Source organism: Misgurnus anguillicaudatus, chromosome 19 (assembly GCF_027580225.2).
Source record: "Misgurnus anguillicaudatus chromosome 19, ASM2758022v2, whole genome shotgun sequence".
NCBI classification, from domain to species: domain Eukaryota; kingdom Metazoa; phylum Chordata; class Actinopteri; order Cypriniformes; family Cobitidae; genus Misgurnus; species Misgurnus anguillicaudatus.
In genome coordinates this window covers 36,571,303-36,583,983 of record NC_073355.2, presented here as the reverse complement: position 1 = coordinate 36,583,983, position 12,681 = coordinate 36,571,303, and the positions used below count along the sequence as shown (strand labels likewise).

The 12,681-nt window shown below is 34.9% G+C and overlaps 1 long non-coding RNA gene across 1 annotated transcript; it reads right to left on the bottom strand.

The window, feature by feature from the left end:
* Positions 1 to 1,323: 1,323 nt before the first annotated feature.
* On the bottom strand, positions 1,324 to 4,997 carry LOC141350894 (uncharacterized). The gene is made up of 3 exons (XR_012358990.1): positions 4,687 to 4,997; positions 4,492 to 4,617; positions 1,324 to 1,661 (listed from the first exon to the last, which is right to left on the bottom strand). It is a non-coding gene; the product is annotated as an uncharacterized lncRNA (long non-coding RNA).
* Between the last annotated feature and the right edge of the window lie 7,684 nt (positions 4,998 to 12,681).

Sequence of the window (12,681 nt, the reverse complement as noted above, 5' to 3'; positions counted from 1 at the left end):
TTTATTTAACGTTGAACAAAATGTTGCCAGTAAATAACATAAATTTGTATCTACAGTAAGTTACCGGCAACCCAGCTGCAATAACACTGTAATTTCTACGGAATTTTTTTACAGTGCATGTTTACTACACTTTTACAAAACAAAGGTTAAATTCAATAAGGGCAGAGCTGAAGTTGACATGAATTAAATTAAAAATAAAGGTACTAAACAATGTCATGCATTAAAGACCTATTTAAGGCTGTATGGTTCCAAGAACCTTTACAATCTGTTACACAAATGTGTTTTTTTGTAGTGGAAAACGCTTCTTCACACTATAAAACCTCCAATAACTCTCCTTAGCTTCGACAGAACAACCTCTAAGCAATAAAATCCTCCTTTGGCCAGTGTCATGTAAATCCAGACTGGCATATGCCGTTTCCTATGAGTGTGAACTTGGCATTTCACTTGTGTTGGCTGTGTTCCTCGCATTTTAATTCGCATTCTCCTGGCATTGGGATTTAGGGCAGCCTAGCCTTGACAACAGACTATGTGGTCTCAGGGTCAATGGAGCTATTTCACACAGGAACCTTGAGTTCCTCTCGCCCCATAACTGTATTAGCAGTTAATGTAACAGCCCGGCGTATTCATTTGACCAGACGAAACCAATCACGCACCTAATAAAAGACGTGGACATGCGGGAGAAAAGCATGCAGGGGGGGAGATGAAACATATTAACAAAAGAATATCTCGAAAAAACGCTGATAGGATAACTGGACAGTGCAATGCACTGTAATGTGGTGGTCTATCTATATGGAAATCCGGGAGTGTCGGAATCCTCCGTACTATTGTTGGGGAATGTTGAGTAGAGTGCAAAAGAGGGGGGTTTGCTTTGTTTCAAACTAAAATGATAGATTAATGTGGATGAAAATATATGGTTTAATTTATAATTCAGAAGAAGGTTTTTGCTCTGCTTGTGTGTTAATTGTAACAAATAAAAAATGAAATTTATATAGACCATGAGATAATCGGTAATCACGATTATGTTATGAATATCTTCCATGACTTTTACATTAGAGAAACGGTTACATAGTTATTATAGTATTGGAGAGGTTAAATCTTGTTTTTGTTTAAACCAAACCACCTTTGATAAGAGTATCACATGTTATATCGACTGTAAATCCCTCTACACACCTTACGCATTTGCCTGAGCACATGTGATGGTTATTTAAAGAGATGGTCATAGATTTTTCCTTCCCATTGAAGTTAATGGCAAATCAATAAGCACTGTATCCGCACCACACGCTCTATCCAGAGCCTCTAAAGAGAATAAAAGTCAAACCCGTGTAAAAAGGAGATATTTTACTTTACAATAGATCCATTGTGATGCTCAATTTATTATTTTTTAGCATGAATTTCCTGCGTGTGAGTTTCAGGCTAAAATGAAGGCCGCAGTGGCTGTCTGCCAAAAATCAATACAGCGCTGAAGAAGTTCACAAGCACGGCTCAATTACAGAATGAATGCCTGCAGTATCTCTGTGTAACACGGATCGAGGTGCTTTGGTTGGCTGTGTTTGCTCACTTTGTTCCCGCAATTCCTTCTGTTGCCGGTCCTTTGACACCGGGCTCAGGAAGTGAGATTTCCATTTCTGTGAATCAAAACAAAAGGATTCTGGTAGATTTTTCTGGGGAGACGAAAACAAGAGGGTTGAGAATCAAATTCACATACAAGGCTGAATTCGTCTTTTATTGTTGTTTTTATATGTAGCTAATTATTTTGGTATGCAGTAAAATTGAGGCATTATCTATGATTGATTGATTTGACAGCGACGGTGCATTTAGTGTTTACATGGACATTTAGTGCATTTAAGGCATTTACATGTAATTAGTTTACACAAAAAATGGATGAACCCAACCCGCTGGGTAAGAAATCAACCTATGCTGAATTGGTTTAACACAAAATTTTAACCCATTGTTGGGGCAAATGTTAGGGATAGTTCACCCAAAAATGAAAATTCTGTCATCATTTACTCATCCTCATGTTGTTTTTAATCTGTATGAATTTTTTTTCTGATGAACACAAACGAAAATATTTTGGGAAGTGATGGTAAACACACAGCATATAGTGTCCATTGACGTCCATAGTAGGAATAAAAATATATGGAATTTAATGGGTACCGTCAACTGTGTGCTTTCCATCATTTATCAAAATATTTTCTTCATCATTTATCACAATACTTCCAAAATATTTTTTCCTACTATGGAAGTCAATGAACACTACATGCTGTGTGTTTACCATCATTTCTCAAAATATCCTCTTTTGTGTTCATCAGAAAAAATAAATTTATACAGGTTTGTAACAACATGAGGATGAGTAAATGATGACAGAATTTTCATATACAATATTATATATATATATATTTGTGGAAAGTTACTTTTAAAGTAATGCATTACAATATTAAGTGACTCCTCAAAAAAGTAACTAATTGCGTTACTTAGTTACTTTTCATGGAAAGTAATGCTTGCATTACTTTTAAGTTACTTTTGCGTTACTTTTTCTTACTTTGCAGGGTTTTTTTATGACTGAGAAGTTTTGCATTCAGAAATTGCATATTTCCATCGCCAAAATATCAAGCTCTGGTCTGCCATCTCCATTTTTAACTGAAACTGTTCACGCATAGAATGTGTAATTCTATGTTAATACGTTCAGTTTAATGCAGTGCGTTGTTTTTTAACATCTAATTAATTAAACTGAGAAGTAACTTGCATTACTTAAAAAAGTAACTCAAATATTAATGTGTACACTTTACTCGTTACTTCAGAAAAGTAATATTATTACGTAATGCACGTTACTTGTAATGCGTTACCCCCAACACTGATTATACAGTATTTTCACTCATAAAAATTATTATTTTCAATCCAGCATTGGGTCAAAAAGGACAAACCCAACCCGGTAGGTTGTGATTTCACGTATGCTGAGTTGTTTTAACCCAATTTTAAGTCAAATATAAACAGCATTAAAGGGATACTCCAGTCAACCCAACATTTTGGGTTGAAACAACCCAGCATACACTCTTAGAAAGGATGTGTTAATTTTTTACACATCTTTTTGTGTTAAGCTTTTAACACATTGTGTTATTTTGTGGTGATTTTAAAAGTAACACAAAATGTGTTGTTTCAATAATAACACAGAGATGGATGGGTGGATTCTGGGACAACACACTAAATGCGTTGTCCCAGAATCCCAACCTACACCCTTAGAATGGATGTGTTAAAAACCACACATTAGTTGTTTCAATAATAACACAGAGTTATCTCTGTGTTATTATTGAAACAACCAATGTGTGGTTTTTAACACATCCGTTCTAAGGGTGTAGGTTAAATTACAACCCAAATGGATTGGGTTCGTCCCTTTTTGACCCAGCACTGGGTTAAAAATAACCCAGCTTTTTTTTTAAGTGTAGCTAGCTTCTGGTTATGACGCCATCTTGGACTTACACGATTCACGAGAGAGTTTTAAAGTAGTGAACGTTTGTTGCCATTGGTAAATTGCGCAGTGACTCTCGTGAATTGCTTTCGTCCAAGATGTTGTTGTTACCGAAAGCTAGTTATTATAGTTTTTTGAGGCGGTTTCCCGGACTGGGATTAGTTTAAGCAAGTCCTTAGTTTAATTAGGAAATATAACTAGTTTGAACAAACATACCTTACAAAAAATTTCTATTTGAAATAATATTTATTTTTAATGTCCTTTCTAATGTTTATATAAACAGAAATTCACAAAATGTATCACTAAAGTAGTTACGTAAGCAGTTGCCCATATCCAGTAAAATGAATGGGTCTCTATGCTGGTTGAAATGATTTAATTCCTAAACTGTAATTCTTTTATGCTTTTTCTAAAAACAGATGACTGAATTCAACACCCAACACCTATATCAATATCTAAAAACAATTTAAATCAAATTTAGATTATTATTTATGTGACTTTTCATGAAAATGTGAGTTTTTTTAGGTAAGCTAATAGTGTAGATGAGGAATGTAATGGTAAACAGGTACAACGGTACTTAAAATCTCTCAAAACAAAATTTATTGTATAGATGAGAAGTAAACAAAAAAAGATGATATATTATTTGTATTATTGAAAATGTATATTTTTCTTACAATTATGCTTTTAATTTTGGGGTCATATAGACCCCAAGGGCCAGTAGTGTAGAGGAGCGTTTGAGGGTTAAAATCCACTAGTGACCTTTGTTTTGCCTCAAAATGCCACAAGTAATGTTTTTAGTAAGGTATGTTTGTTCAAACTAGTTATATTTCCTAATTAAACTAAGGACTTGCTTAAACTAATCCCTGTCTGGGAAACCACCACATAAAGTTTAAAATATGGACTTCAAAGTCAGAAGTTGTTCCCTGATCCCTGTTATCTCCCATTATAAGCTTGGAAAAGCAAAAACATTTACTAAAATAACTCCAAATGTGTTTGTCTGAAAGATGATTGACGTATGTATCTTGGATTACTTGTGAGTGAGTACATCATGGGGTCATTTTGATATTCGCCTGGAGTATTGCTTTCAACACCAGAGAGCTGTAGCTTTACACATTGCTGTCAATCCCACAATCCACCTTATCCATTCATTTCGGCATCTGTAGAAATGAGTGATAAACGCTATCAAAGCTTCACTTAAAACGCACCAATGGAAACATATTACTCACCCATCCACATACACCACTAATATAATGCAAATGTTTAAAACACAATCCATTTTCAATTTCCTGTTGGTTTTCCAATGACACATCTTTCAATGTCAACATCATGCACCTCATTGCCTCCAAGTCATGTGAATTGCCTCCCGGTGTACACGATACATCTAATGAAGCACAATGAGCCAGTGTTTACAAAACCTCCAGTTTTTCTTACTCTTCCTGGAGCCTGGGAGGAGGTCACATATAAACAACACTGACGCAGGTACGACGCACATATCTGACACGAAAGCATTGTTCTGACCTCTCAAGCACTGAGGCAAAGGAGGTTTTTAATAACCCTCCGTGCTGTGCTCACACTGTTTCTTTGTGTCTTCTGAATCATGGGTTTCACAACATTGACCACACAATCATCTAAACAATCTTTACTGATAAAAATATACAGCCTGTTATGCATTGCAAGTCACTTTAGATAAAAGCGTCTGGCAGATGCATAAATGGAAATATATAATGCTGCCTCGGTTTTGAAAAATTCAAATGAATTGGCACGTTTTTTTAAATACATTCAAATAAAATGTTTCTTTATTGATTAAAAACATAAAATGACGTTTTCACATGTCCATAAAGAGTTCATATTAGGTACCTAGTGGTACCAAATGTACACATATCTGTATACCTAAATGGTAATTTTTTTCAAAGGGTCTGTAGCTGTATTTTTGTCACCAAGAAGCTAAATTGTAAAAACTACACCCATCCAGATTAAAAATCACATTCAGATAGAAGCCACTGGCACTTCTTTTGGCAGCGACATGCTTTGGTTTTATTAAAACGCTCTGGAGAAAATGAGATTTGGGAAGCTGGTGAAAGATCCTGCGCATAATTTTTCTCCATTTCATAGTGGAAAGGTTTTTGACGTAGCATCGATGCGCCCTGCGTCATTAATATTCATTGATGATGTTGGTACCGCAGTGAGTGGCGGATATTGTGATGATGAAGATTTGGGGTCTCGGTGCGACAGTCCGCACGAAAAGCAAACGTACGGTGCTGTGAGACTGGGTTGTGGGAGTGTTATTATCCTTTGGGAAGTGACTCAAAAGCACTCCTGTAACTCATGACTCACCTTATAGAGCGGCGCTTGTGACTCATCTGTCAAAGGATAATGAAACCAATTTTATGATGAGAAATATTAAAAAGACCCATTGCTGTGTTTCTGACAGTGTAGGAGGAAAGCTAATTTATATTTATTTCTTTAGCAGACGCTTAGGGAAAATGCAAGAGGTTTATCATCACTAGAAGTGAATTTTAATAATAAACCAAAAGAGTACACAGCTTTCTGTTTCTTTTCTGCTAAAGAAACAAAGAACTGCTGTGTTATTCCCGATGTATATTATTCCTAACGCTTATGACTAACACACTTACTCACTTATATAAACATACATTAATATGAAAGCAATGCAAGAAAGAAACAGCTGCCAAACAGCTGCATATAAGACCAGCTGTCCGCTGCAAAACCTCGGCTTGCAATCCGCAGAGAAGGGAAACCACAGGTGCATCGCTTTCCGGAAATGACAAAACATGAGAAAAAACACATAAAATATGTAGAAAGGTCACCCAAATGTACTTGGTTTTAAATGGTCGTGTAAAAACAATGTAAAACTGTTGGTTCAACATAAAAAAGTAAAGTTATCTGGTTGCCTTTAAATGTTGAGTTCATTTAACTTAAAAAATGTTAGTTGGCACAATTTTTACACAAATTTGTTTTTAAGTCAACTAATGGCAACCAGGTAGAGGAAAAACTTAATTTTAAATGATAAATTTATAGACAGAGATATATTTTTGCTGTGTTCAATAACGCACAAGTGTGGTCTATTAATACCAGGTGGAATTTTGTAAAAATGTTAAAGGACTTAAATAATTTCACTTTAAACATAAGTAGTGAATTGTTACTTTGGACCCCACCTGCAGGGACGAAAGTAACACAACAAAACAAGATAGATTTTTTTGTGTTTCACTTGTTTTTATTAAATATATACCTCATTAATATGTAACTGCAAACATATTTTGTAATTTATCTTTGTAAAAAAAAATAATGAAATTACATTTTCATTTTAAATTTCAGTTTTATCAAATGTTTCAAAAGCAACCAACAATACAATCTTGAATTGAAGAGTTTCGTTGCAAAACGAGATAACTCAGTTTTTAAAATTTTTGTCAAAACATGTTTATTATTATGTTATCATGTTATTATTTTGTTTTATGGTGCTACTTAGCTGTATTTTTTAAGTTTAAATCAAAACAAACCAACTGCAGTTGAATTGATATTAACCGGACTACACAACCAAAAAAACGAGATTTCTGAAAAATAAAAAAACGGATTTATCTCGTTTTGCAACGAAACTTCAATTGTTGAGAATAAAACATTTTTCAATAGTTTGAACACTATGAAAATGAAATCAAATTAGAATAATATACATTTTCAACATATACAACAGTATTAGCAGCGGGACAAAAGTAACAAGTGTGACTTTCGACCCGACAGGATCTCCTCACATTAAAACCCGATTTACTTTTATTTTGAAAAACGTTGAGAAGTCACACATCAGGATGTGTTAGATCACTAAATAACATGTAGATTTATCAGTACTTTAACACATGAAACCAGAAACACAACGCGTTATAAGAAAAAAACGGTGAGTAAATAATGCGATATTTGTCAGGTCTGTCAAGGGTTGCGTGCCAAAGATGTGTTTGTGATGCAAATGTTATCAGGGCTTGGAGAAAATTGCTTTGTTACTTTCGTCCCGTGTACTTTTGCCCTGGTTCTCCCCTAATCTAACATTTTAAGGCAAACAGGTAACTTAATTTTTAAGTTGAACCAACAAATCTTTTTCACAGTGTACTCATGTAAACAAATAAAATCTTTTAGTAAAGTTTACTAAAACCTTTGTAACATTTGAAAAACAAAAAAGACCAAAACTATATGTTACACTGTATAACAACTTGGTTTTGCAAGTCAATTCAACAAACTATTTCAACTTTTGGCTTTAAACAGTTGACATAACTTATAAATTTAAGTTGAAATTGTTTAACTTATTTTTTTAAGGTAAAGTAACATTAAAATATGTGTTGATTTGACAAAAATACTGCAAATGTTTTACAGTGAAGTGTGCTGATCTATACACAGAAAAACTGAATGGATGACCTTGACAAGGTCAATTGCTCGAAAGTCGCAGACGATTTAGAAAAGTCAAGTTCGCGCAGAGTAGCTTAAGTGTCCAAATAGATTTGGGGGTGCAGTTTATCCAGGCCATCTCATGCATAGCGGCGTCATAATTATTGAGATCGTACTGAAAGTGTGTGAGGTCACTGTCATTTATTTGCCATTAACACAAAGACAGTAAAGCTACTGGTGTCCCAGTTCAACCACCCACCCCCTAATCACACACACACACACACAAATACACGCAGACACACACACACATTCACATGCAAATTATACTTTAATCTGAGTACTCTAATAGACCACCATGGCAACAGAGATACACCGCTAATGAGGAAGAGGTACAGGTTAATGGAAGACCAGCGCATGAACGACTCTTTCTCTCTCTCTCTCTCTCTCTCTCTCTCACACTCACACACACACACACACACACACACGCATGCATGCAAACAAAGATTTGCATCCACACCTCTTTAAGTAGACTCTCACACACATCATCATGCATTAAGAGCAGATGCTGTTAAGCAACACATAAAGGGTTAATAGGCCTGTCAATCTCACGGTGTCACACCCTCAGTGTCTGTGTTTGACACTATACAGCTGTCCTGACACTCATTTCAAAGCGTATTAAAACTATTAGGCTAATATGCGATTTAGCAAGACGTATTTTTAGACTGTGTCAGTAAGCAAGTGCTCATCTGAAGGGTGGAGCCGATGTAATGTGTAATGACAGTCGGCCCACACACACACACACACACACACACACACACACACACACACACACACGAGCACGTACACACACAGACATTTTTTTGGGCCGTTATCAGTGCGTCCTTGACGGGAGAATGTAAAGTAAGGTGTGTTTTCCCTTCTCAGGCCCGTCCATATAACACCTGCTTCTCACCTCGTAGTGGGAACAAATGACAAACATGGAATGAGTTTAGTTTCTGAATCATAAATACAAAAGTTGCTGGGACACATCAGGTTAAGGGTCAGTTATTGTGAAAATATGTGGAAAGTCTGATTTTGGGAAGCTGAAGTGACTTTGAAGTAGAAATAAACTTTGTTGTAGCCAAATGGAATTGTGTTACACTGCTGCACGCATACACAAGCCATTGTAGACATAAATATATATATATATATATATGCTATAGTAATATGTGATTGCATTTGATTTTTTTAATGTCTGTTATTAAACTTTAAAATTTGCAGTCGAAAATAAAAAAAACATCATGTGAAGGCAAAAATACCACAATTATAAAAAAAATATGCATGCACTTCAAAAAATATGCATGCACTTCTCAGCTTGCTGTAAAAGCAGAGACAAACCTGAATCAGCATTTTGTGTCTTAGTCTCAACAAATTGTGATCATCACGCACATGAAATTTGAGGTTAAGAAATTGCCCGAGTCCTTGAACGACTATGAAAACAATAATCATAATCATTATAATAATAACACTGTCAGATCTCCAATCATTCAGACATGTTAATGTTGGAGGGAGTCAGAGATACCTCCAGATGTCCTTTTTCAGTAATGAAATGAGAAGCAACCCCCGTGGGAATCATTACCACAGTAATTGGTTTTCAAGGTTGTATAATGGCCAAAGAATCCGAGATATTTCACAAGACCAGGTGCATCCAAATGTTGCTAAAACACTTCCAGGAAGACATCCTAAACAATCAGACGAAAATGAATCATGGATTTACTACAGTTAAACCCCAAAAAAACATGGTTACGGTATAGTAAAAGTATAATTTTGCTAAGATCAATACACACACACACAAAAAAAAAAAAATATATATATATATATATATATATATATATATATATATATATATATATATATATATATATATATATATATATATATATATATATATATATATATATATATATATATATGGTTACTACATTTGTACCACAAGAAAACCATGTTTACTACACTTTTACCACAAAAACCCATGGTTAATTTTCGTAAGGGTTAAGTTCATCTTGATAGGTATATATTCTCTAAAGTGTGATTAAGCGTGAGGTGTACTTGTATTTGTCAAGGCATTTCAGCTTTACTGCAGGTATTTCTTCTTTCCTCTGTTTCTGAGTTCAGTCGCTTCTTGTAACGACAGCATTTCAGAAGTCATGGCTCACCGTACCGGTTGCCAGCATCCCTTTGCATCCTCCTTTGAAGATGGGAAATGAGTTGCAGGTGTTGCCGCCCCCCTTGCCGCATCTGTTTTCCTGCGGTTGCCCGTGGCAACGCTGGCACATGCTCAGAAGGTAAGACATCACATGAAAGAGAAAAGAGGATGAGAGGCAAGGAAACAGGTGAATGATAAAGCAAACAGACTTTCATAAGTGTGCAAACTGTTTGAAATGACTGAAAATGAAAGAATAATCAATCAGGAAGAAAGAAGCATTCAACAAACAACAAGAGAACCTTATACAGAGCCTTATTGTTTAAAAAAAAAGTTGGGAAAACTTTCGGAGCAACCAGACCTGCTTTGTTATATTAACCATACAAAAATAAAAATGTACACAATACTGAAATTCTCTGTTCTAACAGCAAATCTTTTAGTTACTATTTTTGTAAAAATATTTTTCATGTTTTAGTAATACAGAAAAAATATTGCTTAATCCAGTATTTATAAATGCATTTATAAATGTTTTATTATTACACTATTTAAACATTATTACAGTATCTAAACTGTACACTGTGAAAAAGGTTTAACTTATAAAAACTACTTGGTTGCCTTAATATTTTGAGTTAATTCAATTTAAAAATATTAGTTTACACAACAATTTGTACAAATTTTTTGAGTTAACTAATATTTTGAAGTTGAAATAAAGGGGACATATCATAAAAATCTGACATTTTCCATGTTTAAGTGCTATAATTGGGTCCGCAGTGCTTCTATCAACCTAGAAAATGTGAAGAAGATCAACCCAGTAACTTTTGGTTTTGGTAAACCATTCTCTGCAAGCATATGGAAAAATAGGTCATTGAAATTTGGCTCTCCTTGTGATGTCAGAAGGGGATAATACCGCCCCTTAATCTGCACTATCCAACCACAGCACTGCCATTTAGTGTAGAGATCAGCTCATTTGCATTTTAAAGGACACGCCCAAAACGCCACATTTTGCTCACATCTACAAAGTGTCAATATGTTATAATAAATTATCTATATGGTATTTTGAGCTAAAACTTCACATATTATGTACTCTGGGGACACCAAAGATTTATCTGACATCTTAAAAAAGTCTTGTGAAATGTCCACTTTAACTCAAAATTTTAAGACAACCAGGCAACTTACTTTTTTAAGTTGATACGTGATCGTATCACAAATTTCTGTTTATGTGTCATTGTCACGTATTGGTTACTCAACTGCATTTGCCTTTTTTCAAACCCTTTTTACTTCGGTTTAGGGTTAGATTTGGCGTTTTGGTTATGATGTCACTTTAAGTATTGGTTTATCCAATTTTTCAGATTTTTTTCACGTAAAAACATGGAAATTCGTGACAGTATCACAAAAAATAATAAAAAAATTACGTGCCTATAGTTAGGTAATTTCGTGAAACTAGGTAACAGCATCGCTCATGCATTTCAGTCTTCTCATTCAAGTCTTATATATAGGGCAACACTATGTACAACCTTTTCTATTTTCTTTAATTGTTAATACATAAACAATTGCGTTATTAGATGAAAATGAAAATGTGTGCATATAAGACCAATACTAGACTGAAGAATACTAGTTACAGTCTTTAAATAACTATTTACAGTTGTGATTTTGAATACAAACCCAGTTTTGTGAAAAGCAATAACTTGTTAAAAAAATTTACTTTTAGAAGATACAAGACTAGAGTCTTCTTTAAAGGTGTAGTGTGTAAATTTTAGCGGCATCTAGTGGTGAGGTTGTGAATTGCAACTAGCGGCTGAGCCCACTGCCCAACCCTCGCTTTTAAAACGCATAAAGAAGCTACGATAGCCACCACCGGACAAACATTTCATTGTCTGAGACAACTTAGTAAAAAAGTTTGTCCGTTAAGGGCTTCTGTAGAAACATGGTGGCACAAAATGGCGACCTCCATATAAGGGGACCCTCTGTGTATGTAGATAAAAACGTCTCATTCTAAGGTTATAAAAACATAACGGTTCATTATAAAAAGGTCTTTATACACCCCTAATAATATAGTTTTGTATATTATTTTGCATTTCTTTTATGAGATCATCCTAAAAATTACACACTGCACATTTAAAACAGAAATGTTTCATTTACTTGATTTTTTAAAACTGAAATATCTGCAATAACATCTCTGTATCAGTCGGCTGTAATGTTGTTAAGTGAAGCCGTGTAATGGCACCGAGGAAGCCCTCTGGAGACGGCTGAGGTGAAAAACAATGGAACAAGAGTTGGGGAGGGCGTCCGTGTGTACTCAGCTGTTTGTTATGTGGCAACAATTACTTTTCCCAACTTCATTTCAGAAAGGACACATCACTGTCTGGTCTATATAGTCTGTTCGTCTAAGATTGTTTTCACAACATGAAGTGGTTGCCAAAAAGCAATTACATTTATCCAGCTTATCGAGTCACAAATAATACTAAGATTCAACACGAAAAACATACATTTAGAGAAATAATATTTCTGTCAATGTTGTATCAGCTTGCCCGAGCAAACAATTTCATATTGGATAACGTTGCTGATTTGTGACAACTCCCAGCATGCACTGCAGCCTGATTAAATTATGCAGTTACTGTTATAGGATTATCGATCTGATGTTGGCTGACTTTGT